Below are 20,607 nucleotides of genomic sequence, written 5' to 3' on the forward strand. Positions count from 1 at the left end.
TCCAGCACTCTCTTGGCTTCCTCAGGAGTTAGAGCATTGGTAAGGACAACAAAAAGATCATGGTAGGTTAGTTGATAAGATTGTGTTGAGTTGGAACTGCTTTACAAAGGTTCTCAGATTGGCAGTGAAAGATCCAAATCTGGTTTGGATGAGGGCTAGTTCAGTCATGGCGAAGGGAGTATGAACGTGGACAATGCCTTCTACCCCTGCTACTTTGCACAAGGGCGCCATTGTGTGGCTCTCGTGGGACTTGGAACGGGTAAGGGGTGGACTTGGAGTATAGGGTGGGGCAGTTGTGGTGGGAGGCATAGAAGAAATGGGAGGAGTAGGGGAAGTGGGCGGGGAACCAGATGACGTCGGGGGGAGGGTGGGCTGGTTCTGTGTTCTCGAAGCCAGGTATGGGGGAGGGTCATCAGCCTGATCAAACTGACTGGGGGAGTCTGGGGAGGAGGGAGTGGCTATCGAGAGACTGTGGGCTACCAGAAGTGTGGGGGGAGGTGATTTTTGGGCGATGGAACAAAGAGAGGGTTGGTTGAGAAGATAAGAAAAGCCCTGAACATACGGAATCTCTGACCACTTTCCTTGGCACTCACAGAAGTTATATAGGTCTTGAATTAGACCTGGTTAGAGGGAGCCATTTGGCGGCCAGACATTTTGATTGTCTAACTGGTATTGGAGCCAAATTTGGGTGGATAAGAGAATTAGCCTCTTGAGTTTTAGATCAAAGCCCTCCAAATTTCTGAGTAAGCATACCAGGGGAGAGTCTGCACGTATGGAAGAGCCAGAGCCCATGACCACCAAGAGGACAATGGAAGAGGTTATCAGAAGTCCAGATGTCTCTTAGAGTTCAGATAAGACCTCCTTTTCAAAGACCAGTGTCTGAAGGGGTGGAACTTGGTCTCCTGTGAAGGTGTCCCTCGCACAAGATAGAGGAGTTTATGTGGAGCTAAGTCCCTGGCTTAACTCCAAAAACCCAGTGGCTTGCTAATGAATGTGGAGCTAAGTCCTGGACCCAACTTGGCAAACCCAGTGGTTTGCTAGGTGCGGGACAGAGGGCCTGGCACCCAGCCTTGTCCTGGAAGTGGTTGTGGTGGGGGTCTGGGACTCTGGGATCTCTTGCTACCTGAAAGATGTCTCAGAATAGGGGGACTTACCCAATTTCTGATGTAGGCCTGAAAATAGGTGGATCAGTGTTAGCTGTGAGAATGGTGCCAAGGAAGGTCGTTGAGGACATTGGGTGGGGCTGAATCGGAGCATTCCGGGTATCTGGGTTTCACGTCCCCAGGTATTTTACCTGTGAGCCCAGTAATCCCGGATCCCACTTCTGACACCAATGAAAGGGAACAGCAATGCTCAACAACTAGGCCACGCACATGGACAGGTCAGAGAGGTCAGACTGAAGACTTTATTCAGGGAAACAGAGCAGAGAGAGAGAGAGAGAGAGAGAGAGAGAGATGAGGAAGTGCTGGCCTATTTGTAGAGCTAATGGCTCTACAAATGGGTGGGGTAGCTGCCTTTAACCTATTGCAAGCCATGTTGCCTTTTAAGGTCCTAGCTTTGCAGCAGCTCTAGGTTTCGATTCCATATGCTGACATGATTTTAGGGAAAAGAAAACTTAAGGCAGGGTTTCCTATAGGAGAAGAAGAACCCGGAAGCATGGCCCATAATGGTGGCATCGCAATTAAATCCTTGACATTATCAATTCTCTAACATGTGCATCATAAAGACCTAAGATAACTTCCTCCTAATTTCTCCCAAGTGGTGGGCAGTTCATCTTGTTTGCCAGGCTTTTCAAGTATGGAGGGAGGGTAGTAGACAGATGGAAAATCTATTTCTGGAACTCACAGTAAAGGCTTCTCTTCTGTTTACATTCTGAATTAATTACAGATTCACTCATTAACTCATTATTTATTTAGCAAATATTTATTTAGTGCCTATTTATATACCAGGTACTGTTCTAGATATTGGTGATACAGCAGATAATAAGATATAGGAAAGCTCCTGCCTTTAGGATGCTTCTAGTCTACTGGAAACTACATGAAGAATACACACCTAAATATGAGGTATATCAAATAGTGATAGGCATGGAGAAAAAGTGCAAGAAAGGAGAACTTGGCTGCATTTTAAATGGAGCTATGAAGAGGTGCATATTGAAAAGATGGCATTTGAATAAAGACTTCAAGCCAGTGAGGAAATGAGCCAAGTAGCTACATAGGGCAAATGTCCCTGGTGGCTGGAATAGCAAGTGTGAGATCTTGAGATGGGTATGTGGCAGGTTTATTTGCAGAAGAGCAGTGACCAGCATGTTGGGAGTGCTGTGAGTGAGGGGTAAAGCAGGGAGAGGGAGGCTGGGAGTGGTGGTGGAGTGGGCAGCCATGTCAAGTAAAGTCTCCTAATTCATTACAAAGGCTCTGGATTTTACTCTGAGTGAGATGAGAGGCAATTGGAGGGTTCAGAGGAGAGAAATGATGTGAACTGAGTTTATTCCAAAGAATATTCCAGCTGCTTTGCCTAGAACAGACAAGAAGCGAAGCTGGAAACAAGGAGATAAGTAAGGAGGTTAGTGCTGTGACCTAAGACATCAAGATGAGGCTGACACCAGCAAAGTAGCATTAGAGGGGATGAAAGGTGGGTTTGTTTAAGTTGATTTCGTGGATTCCCTGCTGGATTGGATGTAGGTGTTGGAGACGGGAACCAGAAAAAATGGAGTTGCCATTTAGTGAGTTGCAAGTTTAGTGAGCTGAAAAGTAGGTTGGGTAGAGGACTAACAGTTGAGTTTGGCCATGTTCAATTTGCCGTTCTTACTTGACATGGCAAGAAGAAGATGAAGTTGAGTAAATGAACTCAGGGTAGAAGCCAAGGCTGGAAATGTAAATGTGGGAGTTTTCAGTGTATGGTTGGTATTTAAAGTCTTAAGACTGAAGCAGACCACTACAGAAGTAAATATGGAGAAGAGAAGCAATTCTAGAATTGAGTTCCAGTGTGAAGATGTTAAGGACATAATGACTTATCAGCAAGAAAGACTGAGACAAATGGTGCAGGGAAAGTGGGAAGGGTAGAGGAAAGCTAATAAGGGGAAATATGAGAAAATCAAAAAATGGAAATGAAGTGTTTGTAAAAGGGGAGGAAGAGGAGGGGTGAAGGCAGGGTAGGGACAAGGGGAAAAAATGAGAACCAAGACCTGTCATGCAAAGGTACGAGATCTCAATGATGAAAGTAACTGTACTGTATACCTAAAATGTACCAATAAACTCAGTGAGGGGGAAAAAAAAGAAAGAAAGAGCAGTAAGGAGGGAAGATGAAAATCAGAAAGTATGGTATCTTGGGGTAAAGGGAAGAATGTGCTTCAAGGAGAAGGAAAGAGAATGATCAAGTTGGTTTCCTGAAAAGATATTTCTCATATCAGGTCCATATTCAATTTTAAGTGCATTTTCACTATGGTGCCTTACTAGTAATTTCTTGGAAATTTATGCAAACTATATCCACAGTCCTCTTTAATTTGTATTCATATTTACTTCTTGAAAAACTCTTCTCATCTGAGTCAAATGCTGCTGATGGGTCATATAAGATGAACTCATCACCAAAGAAAGCTTAAGAGAGAGTTGGAAATAGCAAGTATTGTACTGACTCAAGTGTTGAGTTTTGTTTGGAAGGGAAGCAAGGAACATAGGGCAAGTGGAATACTGTTCATATGGCAATGGAAATGATTAGATAAAAAAATGCTTATGAATGATAGGGAGGAAAATTGATAGAGCCACATCTTTTGAGGAGGTAGGGGTGTGTGTGTGTGTGTGTGTGTGTGTGTGTGTGTTTCTAGATCACCAGCTTTGCTCCCGCAGAAGCCCTGATCTTTCATCAGTGCTAGGAGGGAAATGGTTGCAGAGGCTGAATGTGGGTAGATCTAGTGTTGGAAGCTTGTAGAAATTCTCTTCCAATTGTTTTGAGTTTCTTAATGAAATAGGAAGTAAGGTCAACTGCTGAGGGTGAGAGGAAGAAAATGTTGGAAATTTGAGATGGTATAAAATGGTTTTCTAGTAACTAAGGGAGTAAATGGAATAGGGAAAAGTGTCTGAGTTCTGAGTCACATCAGGAACCCACTGCCCATCAGCTGCGATGAGTTCAGGTGAGGCCTATCCACATAGGGTGCTTTCCTCTGGCCTTAGCCAGCCACTCCCCAGGTGGAAAGGCAGTGGAGTGTTGGCTTACATGGGAAGGCAGTGCATGAGAGGGTGCCAGGGGAGGTGCCTGTAGCATGGCAATGAAATTTGGGCTATATAAGGAGCGATACGTAGGGAAAAGACTGCATGGTTTATAGATCCTTTTTGAAATGTGATTCTTGAATCTCCTGAACAAATTCAGTCAACAGAGCAGGCTGAGAAATATATCTTGTTGCGTAGAAGTAGCAAGGAAATCAGATACTCTGGTTTTTAATTGAATGTCCTCACTGCCCACAGTGGAAGGAACGTGTACAGAGAATGTGTGTGAATGTGCATGTGTATATGTGTGTGCGCATTGCACATGTGCAGAGTAGGCTGTGACTTCGGCCATCAGCATACCTCCTGAGCCCTTGAGTACTTCACTCCTGAGCATCTGGCCTTTCTTCAGCTCAGTTCCAAATGCTGCCTTTTGGAACATTTCAACCCCCCAGACCCACCCACCTCCTTCACTAGCATTGTACTTTCAAATCTTGGTTTCCCCCCCAGAGAATCTGTCTTACTCTTCTTAAAAATGCATTTATATTTGCAGCATCTGCTACTGCCTGGCACCCTGCTCTCCATGTTAATTACCCTCCCTCTCTGGGAGCCCTACAGAGCCTTCTTCCTGAACTTTGCAACCTGGCTGGGAACTCATGGTCTGCACCATTCCCTGGCTTCCTCCGTGGGAAGAAACTGGAGTTTTCTTTCTTTTTCACACTCATTATGTTCCCATCTGTGGCTGTCTCCACAATGAAATTATTCCTATTCTGTATCTATCTTAGTTTCTTAATAATTTATCCAACCAAAGATGCCATCATGTTTGGGATTTTTTCCAAATATGCTAAGTTTACTTCCTGATCTGGTGCTTGAATTTTGTACTACACATCAGGCCAGTCTCCCAGTCTTTTGTCTGTATAGAGCCATTAGGGTGGCCCAGGGTTCCTTTCTTTCTTTTAGCCTACACTAATATACAGTTTAATTTCTAATCCACAGCCAATTGCCTCAGATGCCTGTTGTGTCACTCTGCTTTAGGCTATGAGCTTTCTCTTCTGAGGCAATGCCAGGCCTTAGGTGTTCTGTCCCCTGGCTGAAGGTAGACGTGACTCAACAGCTGTTTCAGTTACTTTTCACTGGATCACTTTGGAGCATGGATGCTTACGGAATCCCAGCCAGGCTGGGATGGCATGGGGCCAGTCTCTGGCAAAATGGGAAAGCCAAGAGATCTCAGATTTTCTCTAATTGATCATTTACTGGAAAAGATTTATTGGGCAATTGCTTTCAATATCCTCAGAATAGTCCCTTTTAGAATCACCTGTCAGCAATTAATACAACTGCAGATCCCTGGGCCCTGCTCCAGATCGAATGCACCAGCGTCTCCAGAGTAGGATGAAAGAAAAGATATTTTTTAATAGACTCCCTCATGGTTCTGAAGCTTGAGAGTTGCAGTTCCACAGGGCTGTAATTGCTCATGTTGGGAGGGTGAGGTGGCCCCGGAAGTGGGAGAGAGATGAAGAGAAAGCACACTCTGCCTAATCTGGGCGTCCCACAGGATGGATTTCCACGAGTTCATGGTTTATTCATTATTTGTCTACCACGCAGTGATTGACACCCAGTGGGCTCTCAGGAAGTAGTTAATTTGCAGAACTGAGTCTAGAAGGGTGACAAGCCATGTGCATTTGTTATACCTATATTTTTATAAGCCACAGGGCCAATTGAAGATAGTGAATGGCTGTACGTGCAGGGATCTCTGGGGGGACCAAGGAGGGAGTGGTATTAAAAGTGAATATCCAGACAGCTTATACACACGCTCTGTCCCTGTGTAAAGTGAGGGCCGGGGGCTCAAGGTTAGTAGGTGTCACTGAATTACTGCCTGCTGGACAAGCTGTTGGACAAAGACATCAGAACTCTTGACACTCAGTGGGAGGGGGTATAATTTGCCTAGTGGATGCTGAGATGCTATTTTACATTTTTACTTTGTATGTGTGAATTTGCGTGTGTGTGGTACTGGGGATTGAACCCAGGTCCTTTGCACTGAGGTTGTTCCTAGTCTTTTTATTTTATTTATTTATCTATTTATTTAGAGACAGAATCTTCCTAAGTTGCTAAGTTACCCAGGTTGGACTTGAACTTGCTGTCTTCTTAGCTCAGGCTTCCAGAGTGCTTCAATTATATGTACGTACCTCCATGCTCAGCCATTTTTTACTTTTTTAAGGGACAAGGCTCAGAAACTGACTTTAAAAGGTCAATGGGGGAAAGGACTGGGAGAATGAACCTCCTAAACTACTTTCTTCATGACCCTTTCTTGTTTTACATCTATTGAAAATAATATGCAGAAGTGACCTATTCTGGCCTTCCTCAAGTTTTACAGCTTACAGTTAGATGCTACGTTTTTCTAGGGGTGGAACTTGCACCTGATGCTTCCTTTGAGCTACCCTGATGCCTTCCCCTACACTTCGGTCTGTCCCCAAAAGTGGAAGAACAGGAGCCTCATCCCTCCCAGGTGCTTGGTACTAGCAGCCCAACTTTACTTCTGGAGAGCTCTTTTAAAAGGACTCTGGAGAACCCCCTCTTCACCACCTCTTGCCGCTTGCTTTAGCCTTTTGTTGCCTGTTGCCTGGCCACAAGAGGAGATAGATGGGTTTTCTTTATAACCCAGAGGAGGCAAAGCAGTGAAATTAATCACAAGGAAAGGATTTTATGAACAAGATTGGTGAGTGTAGTTTTTGTTCGTCATCTGCATAGGAATATATTGGGTATTATAGAAAATCACAGCCCTAAAAGAAAATAAACTGTAGTGCTGAGACCAGCCCCTGAGGATGCAGGACGCCTTCCTTCAGCTACTCCTTATTTCCCTCTCCCTGTGCAGCTCAGTCTGAAGCAGGGCTAGGTAGGGCCCTTCCTTCCCTTGTGGGGTATAACCCAGTCACAGCACCTTCTAAAGGTCAGAGTGGACCACTACATTTCTACTTTCCAGCACTTCCAGCCCTGATCCCCTCTTCTCCCTTTCCCCACTCACCGTTGCTAGGCCTTCCCTTAGCTCAGAGACTTTCCAGCCAAGATCCTGAATAATCTTTGGTAGCATCCATCAAATTTATTTCAAAAAAATTTTTTGACAAAAGCATGTCTTTTTTTTTTGTACCTGGGATTGAACTTGGGACCTTGTGAGGCAGGTGGTGGAACTGCTAAGCTAAATCCTGGGCCCAAAAGCATATCTTTTAACCATCACACTTTCCTACAATGCTAGTATTAAATTTTTGCTAAGTTGTATAATCCTTGAATTCAAAATTAGACAATAGCAAGACTTTGATACTAGCTTTGTAGAAGGAATACCCCACTACGTTCTATATGATGTGTATGCATGTATTCTGAGTTCCAAAGTCTTCAACTATGAGGAAAGATACAATAGAATTAAAGAAATGTAAAATTAAGGGAGAAAATAATTTTAAAAGCCACACATTGTCAGCAGGGATAGACAAAATTTTCATGCTTGGAGACCACCTGTGATCAACTGGCTAAATGTAATTTTTGTGGAGACCTTAGTGTAAAGGTCTCCTGTCCCCCACCATCTCTGTAGTCATTTGAACTCTGAATAAATGTGTCATTGATTTAAAAGCTTGTAATTCTGTTAGTCTTTTTTTAAAAATTCAGGCTTGAGCTTCTTCGCCTAGATAAAGTGTGATATAAGTGAGCATGGTATTATTCTTCTGAATGATTCAAGGTTTTCTCATTACTGTGAAAATAAAGTAAAATACAGAAATAAACCGAATGCCAACACTGATTCAATACAGCAGTAGTCATCGATAACCATGGCTTCATATTATCTTCTTAAAAGCAGCCTCAGTTAAGTGATATTAAACATCCTGCAATATGAATACATTTATATTAAATATATAAAATATATTTATGCCAAAAGATGACCCCTGTTGTATGATGTATGCATTAACATTCTGATGATGAACTTGTTTGAAAAAAAATGAAATCTTGGTCTCACCATTAGTATCTATGAGAGTCAGGAAATTTTTTTTCCTTTTTGATTTTTTGAGACAGGGTCTCACTATGTAGTTGAGACTGACCTGGAACCACTATGTAGCCCAGGCTGGTCTCAAACTAACAGCGATCCTCCTGCCTCAGCCTCCCAGAGTGCTGGGATTACAGGCATGCGCGTCTGGCTTCAAGCAATTTATTTAACTGCTTCTGTTTCCTTATGTGTATTATGGTATCAACTTGATAGAGTTGCAGTGAGAATTAAGTGAGGTAATGTGAACAAAGTCCTTCCCATGTACCTGACATACAGTACCGGGGTGTAAAATATTATCGAACATTTTTTTGAACATTTAAATAAAGCCACTCAACTATAATAGATGAGTAAAGCATCTTCTTCCACCGCCAACCATACAATTCTCCTGATCCTCTAGGCTGTTCCCTTCCCATTTCTCAGTCTTGCCACTTTGTGCCTTTTGTTTGTGTCTTTGCCTACCTTAAATCCATGGTCTTTGCGTTATCTAAGTTCAGTTTTCAATGCAAAGTTTGGATGCTTCCTCCTCCATGGAGCCTTGTTTGGCTCCGTGTCACAAGGTCAGATGAGAGCAGATCCCTTGAGCTCTCCTTCAGAAGCAAAGGTCAGTGGTATGCATCTGACACTTCTGCTAGGTTCTGCTTATTAGTTGTCTTTGTCCCTTTTCCCATCTAAGTGTTGCTCTGTTTTCCAGGGTCCTCTCAGCTGGGTAAATGTTCAGTAAAAGTGCCCTCTGATGATTGATTTCAAAGTAGCTCTGTGAGCCTCCAAAGGTGCCCTGTCTTCCAGACTGCCCAGGCAGCCAGGGTTGTTTCCAGATGGGTGAGCTGCTATAGAGAGAGCCATGCAGCTTGATAGGGGGCAGTCACCACCACCACTGCAGTCCTGGCTTTTCCACTTCATACCAGCTCAGCAACTTCCTCCTGTGGCAGAAAGGTAAGGCCAGTGAAAGCAGGGGAAAGGTAATTTATTTCATTGCTTACAGAGGATGTGCATATAATTGGCAGTCTATTTCTGTGACATAGTTGGCCTACTTGGCTTGGACCCTGGCTCTGTAATACTGTTAAAGAGAACCATGCTTAAGCAGTCAGAGAGATGCTTAGGTCTTTGGCACAGAAGGAACAAAAAGTGTGCCCTCTCTTTGGTCATGATGACACATGAAGAGCCCCTAAACTGAAGATTCCCTTTTGTTCTCTCTCTCTCTCTCTCTGTCTCTCTCTCTCTCTTTCTCCCTCTCTCACACACTTTTTTTCTTGAGTCTCTGTTGGTGAATCTTCTGTTGACTTGGACCTTTTATAAGGTCCAATTTTTACCCAAGTTCACAGCAGCTGGGTGCACTCCAGCCAAGAGCCTCACGATTGCAGGCCTCTCTTTGGGTATTGAATAAATGAATAAATAAAGGCGTGTTAGCATTTTCACCAGTAATATGAAGATAAAACTGGTGGTGTTCTACCTAAAAGGAGTCTTGTAGCAACTATTTCAGATAAACCATATGAACGTGCTTTGAAAAACACATTCCTCTCTCACTATGTGAATATTCTTCTTATGGCTTTTTATTGCTGTATGAGCTGCGCACTTACAAATTGAGTTTTGCTAAGTGAGCAGGTTTTTTGTTTTTTTTTTTTTTTGCTTATTCAGAGAGGGTGTCTGGCAGCTTCCGGGGCATGTAAGGCGAATTCTGACAGCATGTGTTTTGGTATGTCTTTGCTAGGTTTCTATTATCTATACTGAGTACTCTCCCACCATGGGTTCCTGATTATATATGTAGTTGTTTATATTGTCTTTGTATTGAAAAAATACCCATGTTTGGTGCAAAAATTCCTTCCAAATGCACCTCAAGTCCTCCTACCAGTTCTTGATAATTTGCATAACTTCTGAATAACTGATGAGATACTGATGCAGCCAGCCTACTTTAGGACCTGTTACCCTATGGAGGTGCTGAGGCAGACCTGCATGTGTTCCTGAAGTGGCTGAGCCTGTATGGCAGCTTCCGGGGCATGTAAGGCGAATTCTGACAGCATGTGTTTTGGTATGTCTTTGCTAGGTTTCTATTATCTATACTGAGTACTCTCCCACCATGGGTTCCTGATTAAATATGTAGTTGTTTATATTGTCTTTGTATTGAAAAAATACCCATGTTTGGTGCAAAAATTCCTTCCAAATGCACCTCAAGTCCTCCTACCAGTTCTTGATAATTTGCATAACTTCTGAATAACTGATGAGATACTGATGCAGCCAGCCTACTTTAGGACCTGTTACCCTATGGAGGTGCTGAGGCAGACCTGCATGTGTTCCTGAAGTGGCTGAGCCTGTGATGAAGTCTTTATCAGTCTGGCATAATGAGAAAATAATGACACTATGATTTTTCATAAGATTAAATTTGTTCAACTTGAAATTGAATTTTAAAATTTAAAATGTTAATGTCCTTTTTTGGCGAAATAAAAAGGTAACAACACCTTTGTAAAACCAAATTCTTTTGCTTTTGTTTCATGAAAATTCTGTGATGTTTGAAAGACAAAAATAAATCTATGTAATATAGATTTCATCTTTATGACAGATCAATATAATCTATTAATATAATTATGTTAATATAAATAAAGTAGCTTGAAGCCTGAGTTTTCTGTTGTAGTTACACTGACACTTTTACATTAATTTTCAGAGGAACTGGTAGTCATTTATATGACTTGTTACTAAGTGAGTGTCTTAGAAAACCAATCAGTGCAATAAAGAGTACAGTGTTCATTGGACAGTGAATTACACTCAAAGGTTGTGGTTCTAACCCCAGGTTTTGTTTCTAGTCCATTCCCCCTACCTCTGCAATGATTTTGGGCAAGTCACATGGCCTCATGAGGCTCATTTTCCTTTTCTGTTAATTTGAAATACCAGTTCAGTATGTAGTTCATACTGGGGATGTAAGAAATAAATAAGAATATGTGTGTAAGAGTGCTTTATGCACCATGATAATGCTTTATGATTTTAAGACATTACTAAAATACCTTAAGGTTATGAGCAGTTATATCAGGAGGATTTCTATTATTGAGATTTACAATACAGAATTTTACCTATCATCTTCAAATATGTTTTGACAGATATGGTCAATGGGATCCTTGGAAGAAAGGAAATATTATTGGGATTTTTCTCTTTCCTTTGTGAAGAAAACATCACAGTGCCATGACCTTTTTCAACTGTTTCCATGATGAAATAAAATAAAGCCACTCCTGCCAGAGCAGTTTGTATAAATCAGCAGATTTTTAGATGAAACAGAGAAGAAAAGGGAGGGTGAGAGCTTGAGTCCTTTTCCAGGGACTCCGTCCTTACTGAGTGATTAAGGTGTGTGACCTACTTGCTTTTGAGGGCATCCCTCACAGATACCCCTCAGACCTCAACAGTTTGGAAGAAAAGGCAGGGCCCGAAGGACAGCAAGCACTTGCACAATCAGGTGATCACACTTCCTTCTTGCACATATTCCTGTTCCTAGCAGCACCTGTCCCCCACCAGGTGGGACTGGCAAGAGTTAGCCAGTCTGCACAACAGTCATCTGTCAGCAGCTCCCAGTCAGGCCTCTGGCTCTCCACTAGCCTTGCTTCCCCAAGTTTCCTGCTCTTTTCTTGGCAGTGGGTTCCTTTTCCTGGGCAGATGACACTGGAGTAATACGACGGTCTTTTGGAGAACATGCACTGGCCCAAGTTAGAGAAGAGAGCAGAGGCACTTGTGGCCAGCCAAGTCATCAGCACAAGGCTCCTCAAAGAGGATGGTGTCTGTGGCCCTTTGCATTATGAATTCCATGGCTTTGTGCCCGCAGTCTTGACCTACCCTCTAGGACCTCAGTCTACCTGAGGATATGACCCTTGCCTGCCGTGTTCACTACTCCTCACAACTGTAACTGCAAGTTTGCCATGCCTGTGTGAGGTTGCCCATCTGTGTGCCTGTGTGTGACAGTGTGAGAAAGGGTGCATGCCTCTCTTTTGTACCCAGGTTATTTATGGCGTTTGTCTTAACGACTTCCATTTAGAGCTAAGTAAACTGCAAAGTAGGTTATTTAAGCTGGATCTCATCTTGGGTGCCTTTAGCAAGTGGAAGAGTGGGTGGTGAGGAGGAAGAAAAATGGGAGATGGGTCTGAGGAGATTCAGAGAAAGGGGACAAGGGAACCCAGTGTACCTTTTGTCCTTTTAGTAGTATGAGGCATAGGCGTGCTGTGGCTTGCAGATGAGAAGTACTTTGCAGGAGGGTCTTGAAGATTCTCTTTTATACATTTGGGAAGCAGCTTCCTGTGGATGCATCTTGTTAGTTTGCAATTTATAAATTAAAAAATCCCAAGGCATGCCTAGTCCGGCAGATGACCCAGAAGCTGCACTGTGGTGACTCCCCACGTCTTTTCCTGCTCATCACGGTCACAGGCCTCTCCTATGCTCCCTGGCCTTGTGCAGTCCAACAGAGGGCAGACAAGGAAGGAAGAAAGCCCTAAGGTCTCTTCTCTATCCAAACGAAGTTTCAGGGGTCAACTCTCCCTACCCATGGGGGTAGAGTGATCCCTACCCCCACATCTATGTGTACGTGCGTATTTAAGCTCAAATCCCTGCAGGCCCCGACAGCTCTTTGTCGTTTCAAGAGATTCTCACTTGATCCAAATCACCCATGAATTCTCTTTTGTACAGATTTGATGAAGGGTCTTTCTTGAGTACCAGAAGTAACTGTTCATAATTCATAATGTGATGCAAGATGAAGTCAAAAGAGCGAGAACAGATAATAACTAGAGAATTAAAAGTTTCCAGCTTTGTTACAAGCAGGGAGAATGAGTCAGCAGCACATATGTCCTGAGGGAGAGCTTTGCACAAGAGTCTTTTGGGGTAGGGGCCCGGGTGGCCAAAGAGGGAGGTAGGAAGATACTCAGGAAGAGTCTTAAGTAGGGGTGTGAGAGGGTGGGGCTGAGGGATAGAGAGGATGGGGCAGATTGTGAGTGGGGTGAATGTTAACTCTGCTCTGCCTCCTCCCTTCCCCTCCAAAGGAAGGAAATATCCTGGGGCCTTAATCATCTCTCTATCTTTCATTCCTCTCCTGGTTTAATTAAATTCCTGTTCTAATTTAGAAGAGCTTGCATATCCTCTACTGTTCTGGTAACCAATCTCTTTTATGAAACCCACCTTACGCCCAGAAGAACTTATGACTCCATGGGACTTAACCCTCAGTGGCTTTTGTAGTCAGGGTCAATTTAGTAGCGAGAGGAGGCTGGTTTGAGAGGAGAAAGGGAATATTTTGCCAGAGTCACCCCCTGTCTTATGACTTCCCTTGCCACTAATGTCTCTGCCATCGGGAAGGGAAGGTTTTCCTCTTGCCTATGTGTCTCTAGGTGTGATGTGATCAAAGATGACGGTGACTACTTTGAAAATTAAAATGTATTCTGTAAAAGACACATTTCCATTAATCCTCGTCATAATCCTCCTCCTCATTTTGAACACACTCCTTTCTTGATACTTTCTAAAGCAGTTCTGGAAGTCCTTTTTTGTGAGTTCCTCTATGTCCTGAATTGATTCAAAATGTGTACCTTTCATAGTTTTCTGACTTCGGGGAAAGAGCTGGAAGTCCAGGGAATAAGGTAGATGAAAACATGCCGTAATGCTTTTATATGATAAGAATTTCATTTCTCGATACGCCCTTATGATTTTCAGAGCTGGCTGTAGTATTCCTGGGCACAAACTCAGCTTGCATAATTCCACCAAGCTCAAAAAACATGGTTGGCATCACCTGGATATTGGATCTTGATTGATGTGCTTGTTTTTCTTATGAAGATAACAGGTTGATTTCCACTGAGAACTCTTGGACTCAAGATCATAGTCATAGACCCAAGTTCCATCTTCTGTGGTGACATTTCTTAAAAAGTTGGAATCAGAAGGGACACAACTGTGAAACTTCAATGACACTGACAGAAGTTCAGTTAATTCATTTTCATGATCCGTGATTTACAGCACGGTTTTGAACATACCTTCTGTCAGCCATAGCTCATGTCTGACCAACTGCAATGAACAAGTTGAACCTGTCACACACTTTGCTAAGGTTTGACATATGGCTTCACGTATTGAGGATCTCTGCTGTGGCATGCAGCAGCAGCATTAACTATATTTTTTAATCACACTACATACCTGTCTTATTGTGTTACGTCTCCCCTCTCGAGAAAAAACACATTTTGTTGGGATCTCTATGAATATTAGGTCATGCCAAGAAGAGAGATGAAAGACAGGAAACATGAATAAGTTTCTTCCATCAGGAAAATGGTTTCACTATTTGAAGTTACCAATGGTTCTTCTGTATTTTCCTTGTATCCTGACCTTGTTCAGGTCCTTGCAGTGCTCAGATGAGGGATTGGACCAATGAGCCTGAGTTCATCTCCTACATGCTTTTGTGATCTTTCAGGGCAGCCCACAAAGCCTTGGGCATCTGTGCCCTGCCTTGCTTTCTCTTTTATTACATGTTTACCCCTCATTTTCTCTGCACCTTCTACCATGACCTCTTCACTTTTGTGGTCTCCCACTTCTGGCCTGAGATCCTATCGATCGCTCACATTCTTTATCTTGCCAGTTCCTACTAATCCATCAAGTTTCAGGTTAATTTTTACTTCCTTAGAATACTCTTTGCTGATCCTCAATCTCAAGTGGGACCCTTGCAATAACACCTTATCATATTCTGATCTTTTTCATCATAACATGTATAGGCTTGTGTGTGTGTCTGTGTGATTATTTAAGTCTCTGCTCTGTTACGTGCCCTAAAAAGAGATGTATAGGGCTGGGGATTTAGCTCAGTGGTTCCACTGCCTGCCTTGCTAGTGCAGTGTTCCAAGTTTGATCACTGGTACCAAAAAAAAAAGATGTGTAGGGGACATAGACATCATTGAGGAAGAGATGTCTATGCTTCATGACTATCATCAGAAGCTTGCAGAATATCTAGCACATAGTAGATGCTCAGTAACCATCTAGTAATTATTGGATAGGTAGAGTAACAAATTAATGAGTGATACCTGATAAAATTATTAACAAGGAGGTTTGTGTGTGTGTGTGTGTATGTGTGTGTGTGTGTGTGTGTACTGGGAATCGAACTCAGGTCCTTGTGCTTGCAAAGCAGGAGGCACAACCATTGAGCTAAATCCCCTGCCCAACAAGGAGCTTTCTCATGCACTGTGAGAACATAAAGCCTGTGTTAAATGGAGCATATTTACTGGCATTTTGCAATCACATTTTTTATTCAGCAGTGATTAGCTGGGAATCTGCTATGGCTCAACTAGGAATTTAAGCTATTTCCCAACTCTTCTGGCATTCCTAATATGTATCCTCATATTAAACAATTAAAAAAGTAAGTAATATCAAGCAGTAATAAGTCATATAAAGACAAAGACAGGTAAGAGACCAAGTATTTGGAAGTTGGCAGCTAATATTAAGGTTCCGAGAGGGTGGTCTGGGAAGGAGGTGACATTTGAGCAGGAAGTGGGAGATAGGTCCAGGGAAATGTGGAGTGGGGATGTTTCAGAAGTGCTGTGACCCAGAATGGTTACATGGCTGGTCAGGAAATAGCAAGAAGGCCAGGGAGGCTGGAGCATCCAAGAGTCAAGGAGAGAGAGAGAGAGAAAGAGGGAGAAGGGGAGAGAGGGAGAGAGAGAAGGAGAGGGACACTGATTGCTGACTTGGGCTTAGATTATGCTGGGCCTCATGGACCGTGGTTAAGAGTTTGGATTTTGCCATGAGTGTGATGAGAAAGCTTTGAGAAGATGAGTTATAAAATCTGTTATATGTTGAAAAATTACTTTGCTTGCTACGTGGAGAACTGGCCACACCAAAGAAAAAGTGGAAGGAGATAGCAGGCAGTGGTGGTGAAGTGTGGGATGGGCGTGCTGGTTATGCTGAGCAGTGGGTGCAGTGAGTTGTATCTGGAAGGTGGAGCTGGCAGGACTTTCTCATGAGCTGAATGTGAGTTGCAAAAGGAGAGAGAAATCAGTGGCTCTTTAGCTACTTGATGTAGTAGCCATGGTGACATTTAGTGAGATAGGGGAACCGAGAGAAGGGGCAGGGTGGCTGCGTAAGGTCACGAGTTCATTTGGGGACAAGTTAAGCTGGAGATGCTCATTGCTATCTATCAGATATCCAAGGTAGAGATGTCATGATGAATGAGTGGATGGATATGTAAGCCTGGAGCTGAATCAAGGCAGCAGATAAACATTCAAGGCTCATCAATTTATTAATGGCATTTTGAATCATGGAATTGGCTGCCATCCCTTCAGAGAGAAGGCACAGATGCAGAAGAGGACCAATGACTGAGCTCTAAAGAAAGGTTTAATTTCTTTCTTTTTTTTTCTGGTACTGGGATGGAACTCAGGACCTTGCACTTGTGGGCAGCCACAGTGCCACGCACTAAATTCCCCGCTCTCTGGAGAACTATTTCTGAGCCCTTAGGGATTTTTCTCTTGATATTATTTCTTCAGGAATTAAACCCAAATTTAATATCACTGCACCTCTTAGGAAGTTATCAGGATAATAACATGCTCTAGGACCAGTTTTTTAAAAAACGTGACCAGGACTGCTTTGTTGTGAAAGATATTGCCACCAGTGAACTAGCTGCAGGTACAGGGCAGAGAGATTTGGTGTGAAGGGAGATGACCAAGTCAAAAATCTGCCTTCCTTGCCTGTAAAATTATATTTTCCTCCAAGCTTATATTTTTAAAACTTGATTTTTATTTTTGTAGCTGTACTTATTTTCATTCACGAAACATTTATTGAGAGCCTTCTATGTGCTAGACACCAGGCTGAGTGCTGGAATGCTTCCTTTTCAAACACATGGCCCCACTTCATAATTCTTTCATTGCTTTCAGAGTCACTGACTCTTCCTACCTGGTCCTCTCTTTATTTGCATCTATGACATCAGGCATCTGTACATCACCATTCATACCTGATATACCAGTGTTAGACACTGTAGCTTTTTTGAAAATGGTTTTGAAGCCATTCTGGACTTCTCTGTCTCATGCCCATTTAATGAATTCATCAAGAATTTCTCTCGGCTCTCCATTCAATATTTATCCAGAATCCGGCTCTCAGTCCTGACCTGTAGTGCTGTACTTTGGTCCAAGCTTGCACTAGTTCTTTCCTGAATCAGTGTAGTGCCTTCTTTTTTGTACCCCACTTTAGACAGCCTTAAGACCTTGGTAAATATACCTTAGTCTTTTTTCTTTCTTTTTCTTTTTGGTACTGGGGATCAAACTCAGAACCTTGTGCTTGCCAGGCAGATGGCAGCACTACTGAGCTAAATCCCTGGCCCCAAGACTGTGGTAAATATGAATCAAACCGTATTACTTTTCTGTGCAGAATCCTCTGGTGGTGATTGCTGTCTTACTGGGTAAAGCCAAAACTCTTTCAAAGGTGCATAGGGCTCTACAAGATCTGCTGGCTTTCATCTCCCGCCTCTGCTCCCCTTCCTTCCATTCCCTCTTTCCCGCTCTTCATTCCTTTGTGGTACTAGGGATTGAACTCAGGATCGTAGCGCGATCCACATCTCCTGTTCTCTTTACATTTTGAGATGGGTGCTCACTTTATGTTGCCCAGGCTGGGCTTGAGTGCATGATCTTCCTGTCTTGACCTCCCTGACTAGTGGGATTATAACTGTATTCTATCATATCTGGCTTTGCCTGTTTCTATAATCTTTTCCAGCCACAGTGTCCTTTTTGCTGCAGACTTGTGAAGCACACTCCTGCCTTGGAGCACTGCTCCTCCTCAGTTATCTTCCCCAGTTATCAGGGTGGGCTCACTCTTTGCCCTGCCCAGCTCTTTACTCAGTCCTTTCCTTATCATACCCTATTAAAATCAAATCTCTTCCTTCCTAGTACTCTCTAGCTTCCTTTCTGCTTTATTTCTCTCCAGAAAAATTGCCACCATCTATGGCAGTATATTTTTTATCCTTTTTTTTGCCTGAGAGCTAAGCTGTTCCTTTGGAATATAAGCCACAGGAGGGGAGAACTTTTGTGTTATATACTGCTGCAAATAGTTGATGGTCAGATCAATATCTTGCACAAGACATATTTAATAAATTTTAGCTGAATTAATGACAGAACATGAATTCGTGGATTGGATGGAGCTGGACAATGCCCTGTATCTGTTACAGTTATTACCACTCACCTGACCTTTGTACCAAGCCCTCTGGTGACCTTTGGGGTAAATTTGTGAAATGTCCAGATGGCATTAGGGGCCTGTTGTCTGCTCTCAGAATATCATTCCCATTTGAGAAGCCAGCTAGTATCAGCAGAGATGAGACATCCACCAGGGTGTTCTGTGAATTACTAGGCAAACCGACCACCCCAGGTTTGGGCTTAGATGAAGTCACAAAGGGGACCGTTGAGGTCACATTAACCAGAAAAGCAGCTACTCTTTGAAGATCCTCATGATCCATATTTATTCAGGGAAAAAACTGCTAGTTCTTTAGTGGGGCGAATGCGAGGTACAGAATTTTCAGGGGAAATCTCATGAGGCCTTCACTCAGGATCAGAGCTGGTATTACAAGCAGGCCTGAAACACCTGTAGGTAGAGCTTGAATCTGAAAAAATCAGAAGTGAGTGTCCATTAAAACCAGGAAGGAAAAGCTACTGGCCTTCAGAATTGGAAGACTTGTTACTTATATCACTGGGGATAATTATTGTGGTGGAAGGTCAGAGAGGAATAGTAGCAAATACTTACATAGCACTTAGCAAGTGCCAGACAGTATTCTAAGTGTACCACAGACTTAAACTCGCCGAATTTCCCCAATAGTTCTTGGAGTAGGATGATTATATCCCCATTTTATAGTTGAGAAAATCAAGGCAATTTGTTTTCAGTTTGCACTCTTTATTATTGTGCTAAAATTATCTCAAAATGGGTGGTGTTAAAGGGGCTTTAGGAGGAGCAGAAAAGTGTTGAGATGTTTATGGATTACATTTTAATTTGTGCTTTTTTGTGGAGAGTAGCTCTGTGAAAATGGACAGTTTTATGAGCCATGCGTGTATGAACCTTGTAAATTACTATTTCTAAGAGAGACTGGCACCCCCTACCACCACCACTATGCCTAGCTAGGGCTTTGCTCACATTTTTTTTCCCCCAGAAGAGAGAATGTTAAAGTAAGGCTGTCTTTTTGATGAAAGTCCTTGATGGCTTGGGACACATGAAGACTGCTCAGGTGCTAGTAAACAATTTTCACCTTTGATCTTCTGTACTGAAAATTTCTTGATTGCCCAGGAATGATCAGACGAGTCAATTTCTTGTCCTTCTCTTCTTGCTTTTGCCTGCCTTGTCCCCCTTTTCTGATTATTTCTCTAGTTCATCATTAGGTATCAGGGGGAAGAGGAGATCAGGTTTGTAGCCTTGTGTTTTGTGGGCCTCTTAAGGCAGCTCAGGTGCATGGACATGGTAGAAGACAGGTGACACTGAGCAAAAATGAAGCTTGAAAATTGCCCTTGTCCTTACTGCCCTCCTATGGCTAACAGAGCTAGCCAGGGCCGGGTCTTTTCATTCTGCAAGCCTTGCGTTGAAGACAAAGGCCAAGCTTCTTGTGTTGGCTGAGCTTGTCCAGATTTGAAAGGAAAGTCCATTATTCCTTCCGCAAATGGGACCCAAATGTCCCCTCTTCAAGTTCCATTACCCTCTGGGGCCTGTGCCCTTTCAGCAGTTTCTCTGTGACTGTCTCAGGCTGGGGTCCCATTCTTTGTCAGAGCCTGGGGTTTCAGAGACCCTTTCCTACCTCTCTCTCTCAGCCTTCCTTTTGGAGGGAAGGTGATTAGGGCTTTCAGACCCCACTATCAGACTTTGAGTTCAATGTAACAGAGAACTTTGCACCTTGCTTCCAAGCAGGTTTGAGATCATGTTGTTTCAGAAAAGGGGCAGCTGTAGAGTTGAGGGGGGATGGGAACTGGGGTTACCTATGCTTTCCTTGGGAGAAGCCAGAAAGTGGAAAGTGGGAGAAAATTGTGTGGTTGGAGCAACCTCTTTAAGCAATATCAGCACCAGGGCCCCAGGCTCACTCCACAGAATACAGTGCCAGGCCTCACACTGCATGTAATTAGGTTTTGAATGCCACTTTCTATTGATAAGAGTGCGCTGCTGCCAAGTCACTTGAGATGAAATTGGGTCACCTGTCACAATTGGGACTGACAGAGAACTGTGCTTACTACACACCTTGCCCTGTTTTAACCTCCAGCTGGATCTGCCCCCATGTCCCAGCTGCAGGGAAGAGGAAACGGAGGAGAGGGCCATCCAGAGCCCTTCTGATCCCCACGGGGAGGGACACTGGCACAGAGATGCTGGCCTCAGCCTGGCACTGAGTTTCTCAGTGAAGGTCAGAGTGAATTCTACTCCTTTCTTAGTCGAAGATGTAGAACAATGAGAGACCAGGGACCC

General features: G+C 43.2%; 1 protein-coding gene and 1 long non-coding RNA gene across 5 annotated transcripts in view; one reads left to right on the top strand and one right to left on the bottom strand.

Moving 5' to 3' along the window:
- The window catches only part of Cacna1e (calcium voltage-gated channel subunit alpha1 E), a 397,594-nt gene that overhangs the window by 180,075 nt on the left and 196,912 nt on the right, over positions 1-20,607 (top strand). The window lies entirely within an intron of this gene.
- On the bottom strand, positions 8,575-18,512 carry LOC104866386. 2 transcript variants are annotated; one of them, XR_781448.1, is made up of 4 exons: positions 18,361-18,512; positions 13,755-14,080; positions 12,371-12,480; positions 8,575-9,134 (listed from the first exon to the last, which is right to left on the bottom strand). It is a non-coding gene; the product is annotated as an uncharacterized LOC104866386 (long non-coding RNA). The 2 variants fall into 2 exon arrangements; XR_781447.1 differs by lacking the exon at positions 13,755-14,080.

This window comes from Fukomys damarensis, unplaced genomic scaffold, assembly GCF_012274545.1.
Source record: "Fukomys damarensis isolate Sample0158 unplaced genomic scaffold, DMR_v1.0_HiC HiC_scaffold_11, whole genome shotgun sequence".
NCBI lineage: Eukaryota > Metazoa > Chordata > Mammalia > Rodentia > Bathyergidae > Fukomys > Fukomys damarensis.